Genomic DNA, 25,028 nt, shown 5'->3' with positions numbered 1-25,028 from the left:
AATTCGCAAAATGTTTTGCTCAGAAAATGTATAATAGAGCAAAATACCAGATGTTCCACCATTGTATACCAAAGGGTAAAGAGTGAAAGGTGATTTCTAGAGAATTAGCCCTGTAAAATGCAGTGAATACCTAAACCTGTTATGTTTGTGGATATTCACTTGAACACATTTTGAAAAGAAGACTCCTAGAAATCTACAAATGAAGTGGATCTTCATGAGTCATTTAGAGATTTTTGTTAGTCAGTTCTACTATGTAATATAAGTGATTATGGGAGTAGATTTTTTGACTTTTTGGAGCCTGTTTTTGTGAATACGGCCCGATATGTTTTTAATAAACATGCAAATTATTATATCAGTTAGAAAGACAAACAACATCAAAATACCATTACAACATAGTTCCAAAAATATCACCTCAAGTAGCTTTCCAGTTACACAATAAGGTTTTTTTTTTCAAAATTGTGGTTATCACTTCTATTCTTCTACTAGGCAACCTATGAAATGAAGCACAAACACTTGCAATTCGCAACCCCCACCCCTTGATATCGGCGGGGATAATCTCAATCTCAATTGTTACCATTACTGGGGCTTTCAGAAATAAATGGATGAGGGAATAATAGGATTAAAACATTTGAGCAACAGCATGGAGGAATTAGATGTTATCCCTGCATGCTTTTGACCAGTATTTCACCCGAAGACTTCACGTACTTGCAGGGCCAAGTGAAACACTACGGAGCTGTAGTTCTTTAAGAAAATGTATAATTCAAAAGGGCCAATAATTCATTATATATCACCCCATCTGTGTTATCAGGCCACTCGTAATGACTGCCTAAGTGGTCTCAAAGTGGCACAGAGTGATACAAGAACATTGAGACCACTTTTGGGTGAGTTTCTTCAAATGTAACACTGACCAGACCCGAATTGCTTTCAAGTCTACAGCTGCATTCCGAAATTTCTGAAAGGGTTTTGATCTTGAGGCCATGAGTTGTAAAATAAATCATTTTCTAAAGAGTTTCTTGTTATTTGTTTGATGTTTTGGAGTCACAGTTAAAGTCGTCTCATGTACACTGATATCTGTGATTATGGTGCTTCAGTGGCAGGAGGGATTATATAGGGTGTTACCTAAAGAATTACCTTTTACGGATAAACTTTCTGATGCCCAATGGGAGCTCTGGTTGCTCGCACCTCACTGTTAGATTTAAGGGATAACTGTCAACTGAACAGGCCGTTTAGCAAACGTCACAGGCAATGATCAGTATTTTCTGGAGCCCGGTAGAGGCAGTGGAGAACCTTGGGTTAGATACCTTGTGAACAGACTTTGGGTCACTGGGAACATTTACTGGCCTTGATATTAGAATCTAGTAGCCATGGAAGAGTTTTCTTTTCCTTTGGTAGCCTTTCCTGTTATTGGGCACAGGAAAGGGGACCCTGGATGTCAGCAGGGACCATTCAATGTTCACCATCACAGAATCTGGCTTGAGGGCTGCCAATTGCTGGATAGCACTCAGCCCCACAACCGACCATGGTTAAAGTGATACCTCAAGTAGTCTCAGACACTCCTACAGCACACAGATGGTGTCACAAACACAGTGATGCTACTCTGAGCACAATGAATGGGTTGTCCGGTGCAACTTAGTTTCTTGCATGGCAGAATCAATATTTTCGACCCCCTCACCTGTGCATGGTTGTCAGTTTCCTTTAGACAGCTCTGCAGTTTCAGGATGTTCCTGTGTATTCTTCATACTGGAGATACATAAGGTAAGGTTGGCTCCTTAGCTGATTCCTAAAAACAAGACCTTTTTCCCAACTGCTGCACAATATGTAGCCTGCAGCTCTACGATCCAGGCAGCTAATGCAAAGGTCTATGGAGAGATTCAGGGGGCGACTTTCAAAGTACTGCCATAGAAGCACAAACCATATTTAGTTCAGGGGAACTAGCAAGGAGCTTTGATAAAAATGTTGGCCAATCAGAGGAAAGAGGAGGAAAGAGCACTTTGGTGGGCAGTCCTCAAGCATACTGGAGCAAACTGACTTTGGGTGAGAAGGATGAGGTCCATCCTAAAGCCAGATATTTCCAAAGCAACTCCTCATTAGGTTAATGGATGCAAATAGTGGTTTGAGGCAGGTAAGTTGGTGAGGTCTGCAACACTGATCCTGGTACTCAATAGACTGCACACATGCGCCCATTAAATTAGGTTGTCATCAGTTTATCAATCTTGCCCCAAACACGGGGTATGGGTACAGTCTATGGGAGGGCATGGATTTACGCAGATGGGGCTCACATTCACATAGATTTTACACAGAAGGGGCTCGTAGGCACACACTACGATGACTGCACTTACTAATGTATGAGACTGCCACCAACCAAATAGTATCTTCGGAGATATGTAAGAAAGATTGCTCCCGGGAGATTAGAAAAAGTAAGGGGACAATATCTAACACCCTCCCCCCCACCACCGCGCATCCAGTGCTGTGTTGACAAATATTTAGAACTAGCTTAGGTGGTTTCCTTGCGCAAAAGGCCACCAGGTGAAAGCTGAAAATGGCAAAATGTAAAAGGAAACAAACAATGGGAGAGCAGTGACAAATACCTCTGGACCTTCATACTTGGTTTATGGTACCTCAAAGATTCTTCACGAAGATTTCAAATAGGAGCTATGGAAATAACATATATATAATGTATGCGATGTACCACGACCAGATAGCGTGGACATAAAGATCTGTTCATCTCCTTTGCTTTCTCTCACTTTTATCTCATTTGGCAATTGTTCATTTCTTTCTAGAACCAGGTGTAAAGTCATGTATTAGTCACAGAGCCCTACAAATCCCCACCGTCATTCCTGAGAAGTCCTTGCGCCCTTGCGGACAGGGAAAGCATTCCCTCAAAGACGCCAACCGTGAACACCACCAACGGATCCGAGTCGCCAAGCGCGCCCACTTCACTGAACGCATCAACAACAACGCCCACGACTGCAAAGAACTCTTCGGCATCGTGAAGGAACTCTCAAACCCCAACGCCAACTCCAACGACATCCCGCCCTCCCAGAAACTCTGCGACGACCTCTCCACTTTCTTCCACCAGAAAATCACAACCATCCACGACAGCTTCAACGCCACTCCGCCGCCAGACCCCACCCCTGACATCTCCACAGACGCCTGCCGCCTCACCGCCTGGACCCACGTGGACGACACCGAAACAATAACAACCATGAACACCATCCACTCAGGCTCTCCCACGGACCCATGCCCACATCACGTGTTCAACAAAGCCAACGCCATCATCGCCCCCAAACTCCGCAAGATCATCAACCTCTCCTTCGACTCCGCCACCTTCCCAGACAGCTGGAAACACGCAGAAATCCAACCCCTCCTCAAGAAACCCAAGGCTGACCCCAACGACCTCAAAAACTTCCGACCGATCTCTCTCCTCCCTTTTCCAGCAAAAGTCATCGAGAAGATCGTCAACACACAGCTCGCCCACTTCCTTGAAGACAACTCCATCCTAGACCCCTCTCAATCCGGTTTCAGACGAAACCACAGCACCGAGACTGCACTCCTCGCCGCCACAGATGACATCAGAACTCAAATGGACAACGGCGAAACCTCGGCCCTCATCCTCCTCGACCTATCAGCCGCTTTTGACACAGTCTGCCACCGCACCCTACTGACCCGCCTCCATGAAGCCGGCATCCAAGATAAAGCCCTCAACTGGATCTCATCCTTCCTCTCCGACAGAACCCAGAGAGTCCGACTCTCCCCTTTCCGCTCCAAAGCCACCAACCTCATCTGCGGCGTCCCCCAAGGCTCCTCCCTCAGCCCTACGTTGTTCAACGTCTACATGGCCCCCCTCGCTAAACTGGCCCGCCAACATCACCTCAGCATCATCTCCTACGCCGACGACACCCAGCTCGTCCTCTCCCTGACCAAAGACCCACTCACCGCCAAAACCAACCTCCACGAGGGACTAAAAGCCATCGCCGAGTGGATGAACGACAGCCGCCTGAAGCTCAACTCCGACAAGACGGAAGTCCTCATCCTCGGGCGCACCCCTTCGGCCTGGAACGACTCCTGGTGGCCCACCGACTTCGGACCCCCACCCACCCCAACCAGCCACGCAAGAAACCTCGGCTTCATCCTGGACTCCGCCCTCACCATGTCCAAACAGGTCAGCGCCGTCTCCTCTTCCTGCTTCAACACCCTTCGAATGCTACGCAGAATTTTCAAGTGGATCCTAACAGGAACCAGAAAGACGGTGACCCAAGCCCTCGTCAGTAGCAGACTTGACTACGGCAACGCACTCTACACAGGCATCCCAACAAAAGACATCAAACGACTCCAGCGTATCCAAAATGCATCCGCCCGCCTGATCCTCGACATACCCCGCCGATGTCACATCTCCCCTCACCTGAAGGACCTCCACTGGCTCCCCGTGGACAAGAGGATCACCTTTAAACTCCTCACCCACGCTCACAAGGCTCTACACAACACCGGACCTACCTACCTCAACTCCAGACTCAACTTTTACGCCCCCACTCGTCAACTCCGCTCTGCCAATCTCGCCCTCGCCATCGTCCCCAGGATCCAGCGCAAGACCTCCGGCGGCAGATCCTTCTCCTTCCTCGCCGCCAAGACCTGGAACTCTCTCCCCACCTCGCTACGCCAGACCCAGGACCTCGTCACCTTCAGGAGACTCCTCAAGACCTGGCTCTTCGACCGCTAACAGCTCACCCACCCCCGTCCCCCCCCCCAGCGCCTCGAAACCCTGACGGGTACATAGTGCGCTTTACAAATGATATGATTGATTGATTGATTGATTGATTCTTCCTATTGCTTTGGGGGTAAGCTCTATGCAAATGGATACATTGTATGTATTGGAGTCTTGTGCTGGAAGGTACTTACCGAAGATACTCTAGTACTTTATCCCATTCTTTGTTATAAAACAACCTCCTGAGAACCTAGTTGTGGACTGTTGCTTTGGTTCCGAACCATGCAGTCCAGTGGATGCATCGATTTTCTCCATGCAACAGGAGAGGTGTGTTGGTTTCAAGATGCGGTGGAGTTAGGATGCAAGTTTCTGCTGCGTTGACATCGAGACTCCAGGTGCTGGGTTTGCAATGCAAAGACTGTTGTCGAGGATGTGCTGCAGTTGAGGCAATCAGTCAGTTCTGAAGAGTGCAGAGGCTGTGATGCGAAGATTCGTCGTCGAGCAAAAACGATTTTGGGAGTTTTTCACTACCAGGACACGTAAAGCTTAAAAGTACATGTGCTGCTTTTTAAATTCACCACATCCTGTCCTGTAGGTTGTCCAGGCCCGCCGCAGGGTTGATTTCTATGTAAAAAGGGAAGGTTTGGCCCTGGCAAAAGTGTTACTTTGCCAGGTCGACATGATAGTGTACAACTGCAGATGCAGGCTCTGCAATGGCAGGCCGGAGACATGAAAAGGGCTGCTTAAGTGGGTGACATAATCAGTGCTGCAGGCCCACAAGTGATATTTAATTTACAGGTCCAGGGCACATGTAGTGCACTTTACTAGGGACTTATAAGTAAATTAAGTATGCCAATTGGGTGCAAGCTAATTGTACCATATTTAGGGGAGTGAACACGAGCACTTTAGCACTGGATAGAGTCTTAAAGCCAGCAAAAATGAGGTCAGAAAAGAGGAGGAAGTAGGCAAAAAGTTGAGGCAAAGACAGCCCCAAAGCTGTCAGGTCTAACACAACCCAACTGATCAATGATTAGAACATGATAAGGAATCCATTTTTAAACTCACCCCCTAATGTATCCAGCATTATTAGTCCCCAGCTCTGTGAAAGACTGAGGCGCTTCATTAACCGCAAGACTACATAACAGTATTCAACTAGTTGCGGTTCGCTTCGGTCAAAAAGAGAGGGGTGGGTGCAGCGCACCGTGGGGGGGGGGGGGGGGGGGTTGACCTGAAATTTAATACAGTTAAATAAAACAAAAAAAAACACTTACCTTTTCGGTGCTGTCGGTTGACGGGGATGTATGGACCTTGTGCCTCTGTGTTGGTTCTGAAGGCAATTAGCCAGTTCTGTTCCAACAGCGTTGATTCTGCCCCAGCAGCAGAGCATGCATCGGTTCTGCTGGAGAAAACACCTACAGCCAAAGGTGAAGACAGCTCGAGCACTGGGCTCCAAACACTGGTCACTTGGTGGTTTTCTTTTCGTATTGACGGTGATTGCAATTTTTACATCCTTTAGGCACACCAATCCTTTGCCAGTGCGTGCGTTTTACTTCCATTTCACATCCTTTAGAATGTGTTATTTATGTATGTTTTGCTGGCACGTACTACTGATGTTGACAGAGATTAGTCGCCCATATTGGTGCATTCTAAGCCTACACAAGGGATTACCATGATTTTTGAGTGTTTCCAAAAATCTCTTTTCATTCTGAGGATGACAATTATATGAGTAATGTAATATTGTTGAAACGTCGACAAGATACTAGTGGACTGTTTTCAATTTGATTTGGAACATGATACTCTGCTACAGAGTGCTGTTTAACAACAATTGTATCCATATCAGTCACAAGTTTTGTACATATGCTTTAAGTATAGCACTTGCACAGAATAAAATCAATGATTTCACTTTCGCTGTGCCTTTGTATTTTTGGAGCACCTTATTGCAATCCAATGTGTTCAAAAAAGGTATCTTTATCTTCATACTTCAAAGAGGAAGCAGACCATAGTATATCGCACCTAACCCGTGTTCCAAATTTTTTAAATCTTTAACCTTGCAATGTCTAGCTGTGTGCACTCACTACAAACAGCTGCTGCCAAGGTGCAACCCTTATAGAGGGCTAGAACAACAATATTAAATTGAGAGGTGCACCACATCAAAAGTAACAGCATAAAAGTCCCAATCAGCTGAGAGAATCTTCTCTTTATTTTTGTTTCTTAAAATCTTCACACAGTTACACTGGAAACAGCCAATGTGTTTAGTTTCTTAAAAAGGACTACTTCAGGGACGATAGAAATGAACATTTCTCTAAGTCAAATGCATAGAGTGGGCTTGATTTATGACCTTAGTGGGTTCCCTTCATCAGTTTATCCTTATCCATCATGATTAGAAAGTTATTCACTTGGTTTCCAATCTTCCCATGCTTCATGTATGTCATCAAACCCCACATCAAACAGTAGTTGCGTGGTAGATGCAGGCCACTTTTGCCTGATCGTGGCACTCCAATTGGTGCCGGGAGCTGCATCCACCCATCTTCTTTTCCTCTTGCAAGTAAGAAAGCCAAGTCTCTTATCTTTGTCTTTATTGTTTTAAATGAATTGAATACATTTGATTGACTCGTTCAAACCAATCTAGTGATGGTTTTGTATTGCTACTGAGGAAGTTGAGGCTCACACTTCCCCCTTTGGGACCATAACATTTTCTTTATTCAGAATCAAAAACCTTAGGCCCACTTCCAAGGGTCCAGGACTAGGGTGGCACTACTTAGCAGGATAGTCTCACAAATGGCAGAGTCCAGGGTAGGTGGAAGTGATGAAGCAGAAAATGAAGGTTTTGATTTATTAACGCATAAACGTAGTGTGAAATAATCATGTGTGACTTTAACCGAACTAATAAAGATTGTACGGGGACAAAATGTGCCCTTAGAGTAGTTCGCCAACATTTATAAGCGCGCTTTATATAACGTGGTGTATTAGAATTGCACTAATCCGACATAATCATAAACGTGTGCTACAATTTGCTTGTTTGAAATGCTTTAGCTTAGCATTACTTTAATGGAGGCTTTGGCCTAGTTGCCTGGTCTCACGGTTTAGATGCTCGTATTTTTCCACTGTGCTAATAAACGTGTATTTTTGCTTGAAGCTGTACTTTTCCACAGAAACTGTTCACATGCTTATCTTAAGGTTTCGTGCCAGCCTGGCATATTTTCTCTTTACTCCAAGGTCGATTTGCAGGTGCGGACAATGGAGGCTCTGAAAGTGAACTAATTGGTATACAATGTTGCAACGTGCGTACCCATCTCCAAGGATAATGTATGCTTAAGTAAAAGCTTGAGAACTGTCGTTTTTGATTGGACAATTTGAAGCTAACCTATGAACCCTCCAATGGAAGACCCTATTGGATTCGAACTGTTGTCTATAAAAACCAGGTGCACGAGAAGAAATTAGATCATTACAGCCATTACCAGCTATTGCCCGACATTGCGTCATTTCGTAGCTATTATGGCCCATCTTGCTGCGACGCCATTTTGAGAGATACTTTGATGCTTTCTCTAATCGAGAGAAAGAGACTTTAAACGATTCCTGCCCTAGAGACTTTAACTTTGAAATGCTCTTTGCATGAAGTAGTAGTTTTATTGCCACCGTGAGGCAATTGCCCCGTCCACCACTGCCCCTTTTGTCCCGTCCCATGCCGATCGAGAAACGGTACCTGTGAGACGAAGACTTCCTTGTATGCTGATCGTAATTGGTAAATATGAAAGGAAAATTGTAAAATTGCATTGTGTTTCTTTTAGGTAACCAACTGCTGATTTTGATAAGAGCCCTAGCTAGGAGTTTTCTAAATTTATGTTGCTAAATTGTTTTTTGCATGAAGTCCCACATGCCGATGCCAATTTGAGGTTAGACGAGGATTCCATATGTCGCACGATGCAATTTGAGATCTTGTTATGCTGACTAAATGTACGCAATTAGCTCATTACAGATTATCGTATTAGTGATTTGCATTGCCATTATCGAATGCCTTGTGGTTCAAATGTTACATAGATTACACTTGTTTCGCCGTTATGGACAGCTATTAATGTTCATTTATGTTTATCATTTGGTGTTGAGACACATATATATTGTGCTAGCTTTGTTAATATAGGGAAATAAATTCACTAACTTTGCAATAAACTGGTGTGGTTATTCCTGACTGAAAGGTCAGGGTTCGCCGAAATGTATTCTGGATTAATTGTTAAGTGTTATGTTGATCAAGGTATTGCTTATGTTCGTTATTGATTATTGATTTGATGCAACTGATCGATATAAGAGTACGGAGAGTTCCCACTTAGTCAAAAGATTCATCGGCCTAAAGAGCGTCCGAACACAGGTAAATTATTACTACGGTTCGCTCTATCAGTAGATGGTAGCAGGGGACGGTTACGACTTTTGGGACCCTGTACTCTTAAAGTACATGGTGTTGAATTAACGGTTACGCATTTTGAGACCCCATTCGAGAAGTTGAATTAGATTTTTCTTGGGTAAAATAGATTGACAGAATGATGATGGGCTTGGTCCACCGCGACTTTCCCGGGATCTCGGAGCTTGCGAATGGAGAGAATGGAGGTGTGGAATCAGCGTTGGCGGTACTAGCGATGGTATGAGTGAAGTTAGGGTTTTGCGCTTGCACAGCTTATTGCCGCAGGGTGTGTGAAAAGGTTGCGAGGATTTTTTTTTCTTTTAGAGGATAGCGGAGGTGCGGCTCCGAGTGTAGAAGTAGAGAAGTCGTCGAACTTCATAGAAATAGCGGAGGTGCGACTCCGAGTGTGAGAGTAGGGAAGTCGTCGAACTTCATGTGCATGTGGCGCTTTGTGCATAAAAAGGTCCACGTGGTTGTTGTTGTTGAGACGGGCCCTGCGAGGTCAAGAGACTCCGGAGTATGTTGATCCATGTTGTGGTCTGGGCGGTTTAGTAGGTTGATCGGGCGTGGTCAACAAGTCGGTACATGTGTTAGGGAGTGAAAGAAACTTTGACTTCGGGCTTTGACAAGATTCTAAGTGCACTAGAATAGATCATTGACAAGTTGAGAGTAGGTCTGCGGGTCAGATTTGCTTGCGAACGTGGGGACCGAGAAAGACGGAATAGCGGCCGAGGCTAGTGAAAGGTCCCTAAGGTCCTGAAGCAACTGTGTTACCCTTCCTGTAGTAAACCGACAGATCTGTTTTATTTTTTGGTAGCTCGCAATATATGCAAGAAGTTGTTACGAAAAGAGGTGAGTGAAGGAAGACTAGCCGCGAGGCTTTGTCAGCCGCAGTGTGTGTGAGTGTGACGTCACTAGGAGCCGCGCTGGGATAGGTTGGTTGGAGAGAAGGGTCGCACACGGATTGGACGCAGTCCGTGGGGCTCGATTGGAAGGGGAAAGGCAGGCGAAGAGTATTCCGGGAATTAAAGTCACCTATTGATTACAAACTTTGTGAAATAAAAGACGAGAAAATGAAATTCCTTAAAGCATTTAGGAGTGCGATGAAGGGTGAGTCTTACATTAAAGCAAGCGTAGGAGAGGAGACGCCGCCCGAAGGTACACCAGCTTACATTGTAATGGAAGAGAAGGGGGTAGCTCCGTGTCTTTGGCTAAAGCAATGGCACAAACTGACAGAGAAACATGGGAGCGTAGCGTTCCCGATACATGGGACATTCAATATAAGGATCCTAGAGAATTTGAGATTCACGATGTACGACATGAAGGTACCTCCAAGGCCAGCACAGTTTGAGGCTCTAGCGATTTGGGAACTAATGGCCAGACAGCAACAGCAGAAGAAGTTTGAGACCAGGATGAGAAAGGTAGAAAAGACACTAGCGGATGCTAGGTGGGATAATGCACAGAAGGTGTGGAGGTCAGATGTACTGCAGGGAATAAAACTGTTTCCCGCAATTACTAAGGAAGAAGAAGAGACAGGCAAGAAAGCTACCTGTAAGACAGATAGGAAGTGTTCCAAGGATAGAGAGGACGAGAAAAAGTTGAGAAGAGAAGAGGAGTTAGAGGATGAGGAGTTAATAATGCAATTGCTGAACGACCGTCCACCACCTTATGCGGAGAATGGACAAGGTCCAAGTACCAGTTCTGCCCCTCGGGCATCGGTACGGAACAGTGAAACCCAGAGTTCAGGAGCATCATCGGGATCTAAGGACCCGAGTTTATTGTTCACTCCGCAGATACCGCAGGTTAGGAGAATATATCCAGATGTGCCCATGTTGAAACCAGCAGAAAATTATCAGCCGCAGATGCCAGGGTACTACAGCAGTGACAACGATAGTGGAGGAATGGTTCTAGAACAAACCGTAAGGGGAGTACAGAATGGTCACAATCCAACAATGACACAAGCTGAATCAACTCAGTTTTTGATGCCTCAGAAGCAGATGCAGGGGGGAAACGCACATGCTCAAATGACGGGGAGTCAGATGGGCATGCCGGCAATGATGACCCATGGTGTGGGAATGAACATGCCTCAGAACATGGGAAATGGACAGAACCCAGATGCGATATCCCTACCCATTACTGTAGGTCCACTGGTACCTTTGTATAGTCAGCCTAACTTAGGTATGAGCAGTCAGGGATCAATGCTGCAGAATGGGACAGAGAGGAGGTGCATAGAAAACACTCCAGGGATAACTCCTATAGCGGCTCAGCCAAATGGATCTGGGTCCTTGATGGAGTTTAGTCCCATATGTGCTCAGTCAACACTGGTGAGGTCGAGCCCCCCACTGATAATACCTCTAACATTGAATACTGAAAAGTTGCCGCAACCATCAATGGCAGTCGATGTGAATGCTACACTGATGGGGGTAAATGCGCAACAGCTGACACAGTGGTTCAACAGTTTGAATTCCACACAAAGTTCAGACAGTGGGAAAGGGGAAGATTATCTGAATAGGATGAGGCTGAACATGGAAGCACAAGAATTGGTGGAAGGGACTATGGGTGTGAATAGGTTGGAGTCCTACTCGGAAGAGGAGCTGAGATACCTATGTCCAAAGATCACGAAAGAAGTGAACAAGGTACATAAAAGCTTGCAGGAAGTAGCGGATAGAAACGGGGTTGACATAGACAAGATGAAACACTTGAGCAGAAGCTATAGGTTGGATTTTGGGGCCACAGATTTTGAACACATGAGGTCAGCAGGCATGAAGGCGCACCTTAGAGAACTGCTGCAGAGTGCACAAGTGTGGAGGTGCTTAGACAAGTGGGAAAGCAGATGGGTAAAGAGGAAGGAAAAGAGGAGGGACAGTGCTACAGAGCATAATGAGAAAAGACCACAGAGTAGCGAAACAGTAACCATGTTACCAATGAGGGAGACAGCAGGGGGAAAATTAATACATGTACCATGGCACAGAAGCGATATTCAGTCTTTTACGGACGATTTTCCCAAACTGAGAGAGAAACCGATCGAATGGTATCAACAGACTGATAGGTTTGTGAAGCTTGCAAAATGTCTCTGGGAAGACCTGAACACTCTCTTTGAGATTGTGGTTCCGGCAGATTTGTGGGAGGATTGCAAAAGAGCTGTAGGTTGGCCGACAAGTGAACCAGAGAGAGACAGGGAGACGGGTGCACCATCACCTATGGTGATGAGCTTGTACTATAAGGTGATTGAGCATTTGAAGACGAAGGTTGCCGCGAAAAATGTGGATTGGCAGAAGATTGATCGAACTGCCCAAGAGGCTAAAGAATCGATTCATAGTTACTATGAGAGGTTGTTGAAGGCGTTTAAGAACTACAGTGGCACGGAAACAATAGAGGCGAAGGACATTCTTCATTTTGTGTTTAGATTTGTGGAAGGGCTGAGGCCAGAGATAAGTCAGATGATAAAGTCGCATTTGATTTGCTGGCAGTCTAAACCGATTGACGAAGTATTGAATTATGCGAAATACTGTAGCGACGAAATTGAGGTGAAACAGAAAAGGTTGAAAGAGAAGGTGATGATGATGCAGCTTAAAGCAGCTCAGACAGGTTTGCAAGGTCTGCAAGGGTTGCAAGGGTTCCAACAGCAGGTACCGCAACCGCAGCCGCAGTTGCAGGGAAACATGGCGTTTCAGCCACAGGCGAGAGGCAGAGGCAGAGGAGGTTTTGTGAATAATGGTCCGGATTTGAACACTGTTGTGACTGGTGTGCAGGCAATGAAGAAGGTGATGCCGTGTCACGTGTGCGGAATCGTCGGTCATTGGAAACGCGAGTGCCCGATGGTGGTGCAGGAAGGTACAGGTGCAGGTGCAGGTGTTGGTCAGCAAAACAATGATGTCAATGCATTTCAGACAATGAGGGGACCGAAAATGAGAGGTCCAAACCCAAATTTTCAGACCGTAAATCAGCTGCAGGGATTACAACCTATGCAGCCGCAGCAGATGCAGATGCCCCGTATGCAGATGACGCAAATGCAGCCAATGCAACAGCAGTTACCCATGGTACCTAATCAGCAAATGCAAATACCTTTGGCACCAATGAGTCAGCAGCAAGTGATGGTTCCTCCACAGGTCTCGGGTCAGGTAATGAGTACAAATGGCACCGTACAACAGTTCCCATTACACAGTGAGAGTGGAATAAACAATGTATGGGAGAGTGAAAGTTCAGAAGAAGAAGGAGATTGTGTGCTTGCAGCATCCTTGGAAGTTGATCAAAAGGGTCCGTACGTGGAGGGAAGAGTAATGGGTCATCGTGTCTCATTCTTGGTTGACACGGGAGCCACACGTTCAACTGTTAAGAGCAGTGAAGTACCAAATTTGCCACTCTCAGGGAGCACAGTTCAAGTGGTGGGAGTAGCAAACAGGCACCTGACAAACCCGATTACAGATCCGGTACCAGTCAGCATTGGTAACTATCAAGGGTTACACAAATTTGTGGTATGTGACTCAAGCCCGATAGCATTGTTAGGGAGAGACCTATTGTGTAAATTGGGTTGTTCGATTACGTGTTCGAACGAGGGAATAACAATACAGACGAGCAGTGATGGGGAAGAAGAGGACAGTGTAGAGGGGGATGAGATGGAAACTGTAGATGAAGAGTATCCTCTGATTTGCCTTTTCCCGATTATAACTGAAGAAGATATTCCAGCCGAATTACGGGAAACAGTCGGAAGGGAAGTGTGGGATATGACAGGGAAAGAGGTGGGATTGATGAAAGGAGTGGAACCAGTGAAAGTGACTGTAAAGCCCAATGCAATCTTTCCCCAGACCCCACAATACCACATGGCACAAGACACCCTCATGAAAGTTGCTCAACTTATTGACGAATTTGTAAAACAGGGGGTACTGAAGGAAGTGTTAAGCAGTCCATGTAATTCACCAATAATGGGACTAATAAAGCCAAGTGGAAAGGTCCGACTTGTGCAGGACTTGAGGAAAATAAACGACATCATAGTCAAATGCTGCCCAGTAGTACCGAATCCAGCTGTGATAATGTTCCAGATCCCTTGCGATGCCGAGTGGTTCTCAGTCATCGACTTGTCACAAGCATTCTTCTCGGTGCCTCTTCATGAGGACAGCCAGTTTCTCTTTTGTTTCAAATTCTTAGACAGAGTGTACAGTTGGTGTCGAATTCCTCAAGGGTTTTCTGAGTCACCGTCAATATTCAATCAGATTCTAAAGAAAGATTTGGAAGCATTAGAATTGCCATTCGAGTCAACCCTAGTACAGTACATTGATGACTTACTGGTTGCATCAAAGACAGAAAGTGGCTGCACCGCCGATACCATTGCTCTGTTGAATCATTTGGGAAGGAATGGTCATAAAGTGTCTCCTTCCAAATTGCAGTTCTGTCAGAAGAAAGTGAAATACTTGGGTCACCAGATAGAGAAAGGGTCACGGAGAATAATGAAGGAAAGAATAACGAGTGTACTTCAGATGAGTCCACCAAAGACAAGGAGGGAGGTGAGGAAGTTTTTGGGAATGGTGGGTTATTGTCGCCAGTGGATTCCCAACTTCTCGACTCTAGCAAAGCCTTTACTGAAGTTGACCCAGAAGGAAGCCTTGGATCAAATTGAGCTGAAAGGAGACGAGATGGATGCTTTTGTTGAATTGAAAGAATGCATGTGCAGGGCTCCAGCTTTAGGTATGCCTGATTACACAAAGCCTTTCACATTGTTTTGTCATGAACGTGATGCATGCTCTCTGTCTGTCTTGACTCAAGCCCATGGTGGCGTAAACAGACCCGTAGCGTATTTTTCAGCTACTTTGGATCCGGTCGCAGCAGCACTCCCAGGGTGTTTGCGCGCCGTAGCAGCAGTTGGTATCAGCCTCACTCAGAGTGAAGGAATAGTGATGGGACACCCAGTAACAGTCATGGTCCCTCACTCAGTTGAGATACTTTTGACCCGCTCCCGAACGCAACACATGACTGGAGCAAGACTCACAAGGTATGAAACGATTATTCTGGGCTCACCGAATGTGCAGCTGAAAAGGTGCACTACGTTGAATCCAGCAACCTTGCTTCCTGGAGAAAATGCTGAAATTGAGAACGCTGAAGACGTCGAGCATGACTGCCTTCAGGTGACTGAATTTTGCACAAAACCCCGACCGGACATTAAGGATACTAAGCTTGATGAAAATGACCAAATTCTTTTTGTTGATGGTTCATGTCTAAGAGACGGGATGGGGATTTTGAAAGCAGGATACGCTGTATGTACTGTAACAGGTGTCTTGGAAGCGGGATGGCTCCAAGGAGTCTATTCTGCACAAGTAGCAGAACTTGTAGCCCTTACCAGAGCATGTCAACTGTCTGCATTGATGAAAGTCACCATTTACACTGATAGTCAATATGGGTTTGGGATTGTGCATGACTTTGGACAACTATGGTCACAGAGAGGTTTCCTGACTTCTTCAGGATCCCCAGTGAAGAACGGGGAGAGGATAAGGGAATTGTTACACGCCATTCAAGTGCCAGCTGAAGTTGCAGTGGTAAAGTGCAGTGCTCACACGAAAGGACAGGACTATGTTTCTCTGGGAAATGCATATGCGGATCAAGTCGCAAGATTTTGTGCCTTGAACTGTATATTACTCAGAGATGAATGGAATTCAATAAGTGAGCCAGAACTAGAACCAGCTGAAGCATTTGCCTTGAAGGTCGTAGATACGATGGATGAATTAAAAGCATTGCAGAATAACGTCAGGGAGGATGAAAGAGATTCCTGGATTAAATCACAGTGTATAAAGAGACCAGACGAGTTATGGGTTTCAAATGAGGGAAAATTTGTTTTGCCAAACAGTCTCTTATCACAGCTTGCGCGGTTCTATCATGGGCAAGCTCACTTAGGGAGAGATGCCATGATAAGATTGTTCAAAACTGATTGGTTTAACCCCAGATTTCGTCAAGCTGCAGAAGCAGTTTGCCATCGATGTGTCACTTGCCAGCAGATGAACCCAGGAAAGGGAACAGTTGTGAACGCGAGCCACATTGGTAGGGCAAGCGGGCCTTTTAGTCGTATGCAGATGGACTTCATTGAGATGCCTGTGCATGGAGGTCTAAAGTATGTGTTGGTGATTGTGTGCATTTTTAGTCACTGGATCGAGGCATACCCCACACGTAGAAATGACAGCCTTACAGTTGCAAAGCTATTGTTGAGAGAATTAATACCACGTTTCGGATTCCCGATCTCTTTAGAATCAGATAGGGGAAGTCACTTCAATAACGAGGTGATAAAGTTACTCTGCGAAGCGCTGAACATTGAGCAAAAACTGCATTGTAGCTATCGCCCTGAAGCATCAGGACTGGTGGAGCAGATGAATGGTACACTGAAATCAAGAATGGCGAAAATATGTGCATCGACAAATTTGAAATGGCCTGACGCATTGCCCTTAGTGCTAATGTCAATGAGAAATACCCCTGATAGAAAGACTGGATTGTCTCCGCACGAAATTCTCATGGGCAGGGCTATGAGACTTCCTGCAGTTCCCGCAAACGCGCTTTTGAATATTACAGATGATATGGTGTTAGACTACTGCAAAGGACTGGCTGACGTGGTTCGCTCTTTCTCTCACCAGGTGGAAGCGACCACCTTGCCACCGATCCAAGGTCCAGGACACGCACTGAAAGCAGGTGACTGGGTCGTGGTAAAGAAGCACGTGAGAAAGTCGTGTCTGGAACCCCGTTGGAAAGGCCCTTTCCAAGTGATCCTGACGACAACTACCGCTGTGAAGTGTGCGGGGGTTCCCAACTGGATTCACGCCAGTCACACAAAGAAGGTGTTGTGTCCCACAGATGAGGAAGTTGAAGCGCTGAAACTGCCAGTGCCTGATAAAGCAGTGCTGAGTGCTGAGACAGAACAAAACCGAACTGAAAGCGGACAGGCAGAAGCAGGAGAGAGAGAGATATTATTGGAGAACGAAGAGTCCGACTCACTTGGGGAAGACCAAGGAGAAAGTTCAGACAGCGACGAAGAAGTTGAAGGTCACAGAGAACCTGAAGCAGCTGAGGGTAGCAAAAAGCCTGAAGCAGCCGAAGGTGACAAAGAACCTGAAGCAGCTGAAAGTGATACAGAGCCTGACGAAAGTAACGGTGAAGAAGGGCTCGAAAAAGGTGAAAAAGCAGGAGAGCCTGATCAGAGGAGGGCTTTCCCAGAAGCAGACGATACAGAAAAAGAAAAAGAGAACGTGACTGATTCCCCAGAAGGAGGGGACAAGTCAGAACTGAACGAAAAGGTTCAAGATTCCTCAGGAAAGATCACAGGTCCATCAAATGGACATGGTGCAAAGAGAAGACTAAGCATATCACCAATAAAACAAAGGACTGAAGAAAGTTTGAACGAGGGAGGAAGGCCAAAAGTGAAAGAGAAAAGAAAAGAAGTAATTGTCGGGTGTCATCACCGAGTGAAGAAAACGACTCGACAAAAGAGGAAAGTACCAGCGAGGCAGAATCGAAAAGGGAAGCCAAATTGAAAAGGAAAAGGATACCAAACAGGAGATATTCCGGTCCTGAATGGGCATATGCAGTCAATGACGATTGGACTGACGAGTTTGTATCTCTAAGCATCGAGAACGAAGAAGAAGAAGAGATACCAATAGAAAAGAAAAGTTTTATAGACTCTGTCGATTGAAAGAGTAATAAATGATATTGCTTGCTACAATCTAACGTGAAACAAATAACCAGCTGAGACATTGCTAAACCGGATGAGACTTGCTGAACTGATAAAGACTGAGTTATTGCCGAATTGAGACAAATGCTGCTAACCGATAAGTGACTGGCCTTTTGAAGAAAACTGTGTGAACATTGCGCTCGTTCAGCTTTGTAACTGAATTGCTAAATAGTTCATTTATAGGTGCTTCTAGCTCTCTGATTCTATATAGATCATGACGCAAAACAATAGAAAGAAATATTGTAAATATGTGTGTATAGGCTTGGTAATTACATGTGTACTAATAATAATGGCAATTGTGCTTGGAATGCATGGAAAGGGTGAGAATGAGAATATTGAGGCTTCTACTTTTGCTCCTGTTACTGTCACTGAACTAACCGCATTGAAAAGATTAGAAATAGATGAGAGGCTCTTGCATGATAGGAAGGAGCTTTCGTATAACGTTTTCTATCGCTTGCTAACAGAATATGTTGAGACTCTGGATGCGAAAGATTGTTATGTGTGTACACAGATACCGACATCAGTGAAGGAAGGGGTGACATATCACCACATGCCTCTTACATACGGGATTACATGTAGTATAGTAATGTCTAGGTTTTATGGTCAAACTAACATACAGTATTTTTACTCAAATTATGATGTTACCTTTGCTTATGTTCCTATAATAGCGCAGCTAAGCCAGATTGCTAAAGATTGGGATGCTAAGATAATGAGGGAATTTTTCGAGCCAATGCTACCTTTTGAAACGGCTCACGCTCATAGGGAAAATCTTACCTGCTCGCTCTCTGCAGTAGAAATAAGCTTTTTAGATCGTACAGATGATAGAAGGGCACAAATGAAGGCGAAATTAGAAAAGGAGTTACATAAGAGGACTTCAGTAGATAATTATGATTTTGCTGCAATAAAGACACAAGGGAAGATTGCTTTAGATGCTTGGCATGTAGGGAAGTTTTGTATATATCGAGGTGAATCTTATTATGACAACATTTTTGTAGGAGCGAGTGAGTGTAAACACACGTTTATCTTTAAGGCCAAATGGACATTCATGATCGATGGACTTGACCCTGTCATTCCAGGTGTATATTACATTTGTGGGTATAATGCCTATTATCGTCTTCCAAAGGGATGGTGGGGGAGATGTTATTTGGGTATAGTGTTCCCAAAGGTTTATCAACTGGATGACCTATCGATGATTCAAAAGACATCTGGATCCCATCGTATCCAGAAAAGGGAGACCGCAGCTGCTGTGGGAGGAGATATATTTGGAGCCATGATTCCTTCATTGGGAGTTGTGTTGAATTCCATCAAGATAAGAAAGTTGTCTACTATAGTGGATAACATGTTGACAAAGTTTTCAGGTGCTATAATCCTGATAGATGCTGAACTTGCAGCGGAAAGAGCTATGACTCTTCAAAATAGGCTTGCTTTAGACATTCTTTTAGCAAAGGATGGTGGCGTTTGCAAAATGCTTGGTGCACGACACTGTTGTACCTATATACCTGACAATAGTGTGAAAATTAAAACTATGCTTGCTAATCTAACAAAGGAAAGTGCAGATTTGAAGGAACTGAAAGAACCAGGAGTGTGGGAGAAGGTTGGAAAAGGACTTGCTTCCGTGGGACATTGGATTGGGGGAATTTGGAATGGAATATTGTTAAAAATAATAGAGGGAATTTTAATAGTGATAATTTGTGTATTTGGAATTTGGGGAATAAAAAGGGGAATAATAATGATTATGGAAAGAATAAAAAGAAGAAAGGAGGAGAAAATTATGAAAAGAATGGCAGAAGAATACAAAGCGCAAACTAGGGGAACTAAAAGGAAAAGAGAACTGACAGAATTTTAATGGAATAAAATTTGTGGGCTTAATTTGTGTGATGACCAGTAGTCATCAGAGGAGGGATTGATGAAGCAGAAAATGAAGGTTTTGATTTATTAACGCATAAACGTAGTGTGAAATAATCATGTGTGACTTTAACCGAACTAATAAAGATTGTACGGGGACAAAATGTGCCCTTAGAGTAATTCGCCAACATTTATAAGCGCGCTTTATATAACGTGGTGTATTAGAATTGCACTAATCCGACATAATCATAAACGTGTGCTACAATTTGCTTGTTTGAAATGCTTTAGCTTAGCATTACTTTAATGGAGGCTTTGGCCTAGTTGCCTGGTCTCACGGTTTAGATGCTCGTATTTTTCCACTGTGCTAATAAACGTGTATTTTTGCTTGAAGCTGTACTTTTCCACAGAAACTGTTCACATGCTTATCTTAAGGTTTCGTGCCAGCCTGGCATAATTTCTCTTTACTCCAAGGTCGATTTGCAGGTGCGGACAATGGAGGCTCTGAAAGTGAACTAATTGGTATACAATGTTGCAACGTGCGTACCCATCTCCAAGGATAATGTATGCTTAAGTAAAAGCTTGAGAACTGTCGTTTTTGATTGGACAATTTGAAGCTAACCTATGAACCCTCCAATGGAAGACCCTATTGGATTCGAACTGTTGTCTATAAAAACCAGGTGCACGAGAAGAAATTAGATCATTACAGCCATTACCAGCTATTGCCCGACATTGCGTCATTTCGTAGCTATTATGGCCCATCTTGCTGCGACGCCATTTTGAGAGATACTTTGATGCTTTCTCTAATCGAGAGAAAGAGACTTTAAATGATTCCTGCCCTAGAGACTTTAACTTTGAAATGCTCTTTGCATGAAGTAGTAGTTTTATTGCCGCCGTGAGGCAATTGCCCCGTCCACCCCTGCCCCTTTTGTCCCGTCCCATGCCGATCGAGAAACGGTACCTGTGAGACGAAGACTTCCTTGTATGCTGATCGTAATTGGTAAATATGAAAGGAAAATTGTAAAATTGCATTGTGTTTCTTTTAGGTAACCAACTGCTGATTTTGATAAGAGCCCTAGCTAGGAGTTTTCTAAATTTATGTTGCTAAATTGTTTTTTGCATGAAGTCCCACATGCCGATGCCAATTTGAGGTTAGACGAGGATTCCATATGTCGCACGATGCAATTTGAGATCTTGTTATGCTGACTAAATGTACGCAATTAGCTCATTACAAATTATCGTATTAGTGATTTGCATTGCCATTATCGAATGCCTTGTGATTCAAATGTTACATAGATTACACTTGTTTCGCCGTTATGGACAGCTATTAATGTTCATTTATGTTTATCATTTGGTGTTGAGACACATATATATTGTGCTAGCTTTGTTAATATAGGGAAATAAATTCACTAACTTTGCAATAAACTGGTGTGGTTATTCCTGACTGAAAGGTCAGGGTTCGCCGAAATGTATTCTGGATTAATTGTTAAGTGTTATGTTGATCAAGGTATTGCTTATGTTCGTTATTGATTATTGATTTGATGCAACTGATCGATATAAGAGTACGGAGAGTTCCCACTTAGTCAAAAGATTAATCGGCCTAAAGAGCGTCCGAACACAGGTAAATTATTACTACGGTTCGCTCTATCAGAAGTCTATTATATCCCTGAGACTTTGGATGAGGAGGCCAGTGAGATAGACCTTGGAGTCACTCTGGGTTCAAGTGATGCAGGTCCAGTCCTTCTTACCCAGAGAGGGAAACAGCAGGCAGCAGGGAAGCATAGCAGGGCAGGTGTCCAATAAAACAGTCGTCCAGAAGAGTGGTAGTCCTTCAGCAGCACAGCAGTCCTTCTTCTAGGCAGAGTGTTCATAGGTCCAGCAGTGTACTGAGTTGGTGGTATCAGAGATTCACTATTTATACCCATTTGGGCCTTTGATGTGGGGTGGACTTCAAAGACAGGCCTTTGAAGTGCACATATGTCCTGGTCTTCCTGCCCTGGCTCCGGACTCAATACAGGGGGTTGTGCTGCCCTTTGTGTGGGGGCAGGACACTGCCTATTCAGATGTAAGGGAGGCTGTGGCCAGCTCCTCCCTTCCATTCTGCCAGAATGGCCCATCAAGGCCTATATTGTCACAACGAAGCTCCCATTGTGTGTGGCTTTCTAGGGGGAATGTACAAAGCCCAGCTCTCACCCATCCCAGACAAGTGATCAAAGATGGGCAGCATGCACCAAATAACTAAAGTCAGAAAATGCCAACTTTCTAAAAGTAAACAAACACAAATGATGTACAGAATGCGGAACTAATCAAACGTTCACCCCCAGTCACAGATCTGGGTAGAATCCATAAATTCTTTTGCTCACCATGCCACCCCAGTTTGGACCCAGCCATATGCAATTCAGTCTTGACCCTGTTCACCATGGGAACAGTCGAGCCCGAAATGCCAGGCCAAGTCCTCCCTGGACCGGAAACAAGCATCCTGGGACCGATTTCAGGGTATCGCCCTTCATCAGCCAGGCTAGTTTGAATCCAGTGGCATAGTGAGCCCGGGACCCATGTCTGAGCATACTCCGTGCACTTATGGCGACAAAAGCAAACAAACACAAATGATGGACGGAAAGTGGAACCAATCAAGCATTCACCCCAGTCACAGATCTGGGTTTAATCCAACAATTCTTTTGCTCACCATTTGTGATGTTAACTTTTTAAAAGTGGCATTTTCAGAATAACAATTAAAAATCTGTCTTCACCATAAATTGTGATTTTAAATTGTGGTTCCAGAGTCACCAAACTCAAAATGTTTATCCCTTCCATATTGCAAATTACACTTGATGTAATATGGTTTGTCCCAAATGTTATCCTATTGGAAAGAGAGGGCTAGCTGTAGTGAAAAACGATTTTGGGAGTTTTTCACTACCAGGACACGTAAAGCTTAAAAGTACATGTCCTGTTTTTTAAATGCACCACATCCTGTCCTGTAGGTTGTCCAGGCCTGCCGTAGGGGTGATTTCTATGTAAAAAGGGAAGGTTTGACCCTGGCAAAAGGGTTACTTTGCCAGGTCGACATGATAGTGTACAACTGCAGATGCAGGCTCTGCAATGGCAGGCCTGAGACATGGAAAGGGCTGCTTAAGTGGGTGACATAATCAGTGCTGCAGGCCCACAAGTGATATTTAATTTACAGGTCCAGGGCACATGTAGTGCACTTTACTAGGGACTTATAAGTAAATTAAGTATGCCAATTGGGTGCAAGCTAATTGTACCATATTTAGGGGAGTGAACACGAGCACTTTAGCACTGGATAGAGTCTTAAAGCCAGCAAAAATTAGGTCATAAAAGAGGAGGAAGTAGGCAAAATGTTGAGGCAAAGACAGCCCCAAAGCTGTCAGGTCTAACACAACTCGACTGATCAATGATTAGAACATGATAAGGAATCCATTTTTAAACTCGCCCCCTAATGTATCCAGCACTATTAGTCCCCAGCTCTGTGAAAGACGGAGGCCCTTCATTAACCGCAAGACTACATAACAGTATTCAACCAGTGGTGGTTTGCTTCGGTCAAAAAGAGAGGGGTGGGTGCAGCGCACCGTGGGGGGGTGGTGGTTGACCTGAAATTTAATACAATTAAATAAAAAAAAATAAAAAAAAACACTTACCTTTTCGGTGCTGTCCCGCGCAGCGCTCCTCTTCCCTGCTGGCTGCAGACACAGGCTCCCAGCCTGCCCTGCGGTCAATCCTGACACTGCTCAAAGCGGCGTCAGGATTGTCTGGGAGCACCCTGGCTGGGCCGGGCTGGAGAGAGATTACCACGCATGTGTGTTTGGCCAGCCTGAGCTGGCCGGCCAAACATACATGCGCAGGGAGGGGGAGTGTTGAGCACTTCCCTTCACAGCTCCTCACCCCAGATGCCCCACCCCTTTCACAGCGAGGGGAAAGGGGTGCAGCTTCTGCTGCTGGTGACGCTCCTCAGCCCTAACGCAGGAGCCGCCCCTGCTTACACCATAGCATCAGCTCACTGACTGGCCCTGATGCAGATCGGGTGAAATCCCGTTGACTGGGGTCTTCGGATATCCTAGATACGATTAGGACCTTCTGATGAACTCAGTTGTCTTCCCCATAGAATCACACTGTCCTAGAAATTAACTATCTATTCATGATTTAATTCCCTGGGCCTGACAATCCTGTCTGGGTTCATAGCCCAGCTCTGGTAAGAGTATTCTACGCTGTATATATTTTTAAATCTTGGGGTCTTGTCACATAGAGCACTAAAAGTGCCAATGTAAGTAATTGTTTCTGCACACTTTTTGGATGAGTGGTGTCCTAAGTACTTGAAGAGCTGAAGCAATGGTGCTGGAGCTGGTGGTAATTTATCACCAAGACTCAAAGCAGCCCTGGTTTAAAAAAACAGCTCAAAGCAGTTCTGCCCCCTTTGTGTCCTTGTGCCATTTCTCTCTCTCTCTTCCGTTCCATCCAAGACCTCTCTCCTTCTCACCTCTCTTCCTTCCCCATCTCTTGTTTCCTTCTCTGTATCGTCCCCCTCCCTCCCTGCTTTGCTTTCTTTCTCTCTTTTGAAGCCTCCCCATGCCCGTTGCAGTTAACCTTGGGAGCTAGGGAAAGTGACAGCGGCACCAGGAGCTGTCCTGGGCTTTCAAAACTGGCCATGAAGGGCCCCAGTCCAGCTGGAAAATGCCCAGTAGAATAAAAGGCCTGTCCGGCCACGTTTACCACCTTGGACAATAGTAAATGGTTGCTTGTCACAGGAACTTTAATTGTCCTGTTTTTGGCTGGAAATGTAGCAACAAGCAGCATGGTTGACATATCTAAATGAAACAAAAGAACATACCACTTAAGAAAAGCTCAAGAGGCATCACTTTCAGCTCCGTCCGAACCCCTAGTATTTCCCATCTAAATACATTCCAGACTTGCCACTTATTTTCTGCTTCTTACAATCTTGATCTTTCACCAAGTCTTGCCTCATCATTCCGTATCTTCATTTCCCTATTGGATCCATGGAACCGGTATAGTGTTGTATGATGAACTAAAATCTCAACTTCCTTCCAATGTTTTACCTTCTCTCTCACTTTTTGTTCATCAGTTTGTTAAATGTTCTTCCATTGTCTGATCAACACATTTGTAATAGTTCCTCCATTCCAGGTTCTTTGCTCTTCGCACTCCTACACTCTACCTGATCTTCTCTCATCTTGCTCTTACCCTTCTCCTTCACCATTAAAACTTTGACAGGCTCTTTCTTCCTTCGGGCATACCCCTTCTGTTCTTTACATCTAATTCTAAACTCAGCACTCCCAATGGTAATGTTCCCTTAAGTGTGTTCCTCAGTTCTTAAGAAGAATTAAAATTGAGTTTTTTTTTACTTTAATGTTCTTTTTCCC

Source organism: Pleurodeles waltl, chromosome 9 (assembly GCF_031143425.1).
Source record: "Pleurodeles waltl isolate 20211129_DDA chromosome 9, aPleWal1.hap1.20221129, whole genome shotgun sequence".
NCBI lineage: Eukaryota > Metazoa > Chordata > Amphibia > Caudata > Salamandridae > Pleurodeles > Pleurodeles waltl.
Note: the sequence above shows the minus strand (reverse complement) of the source record.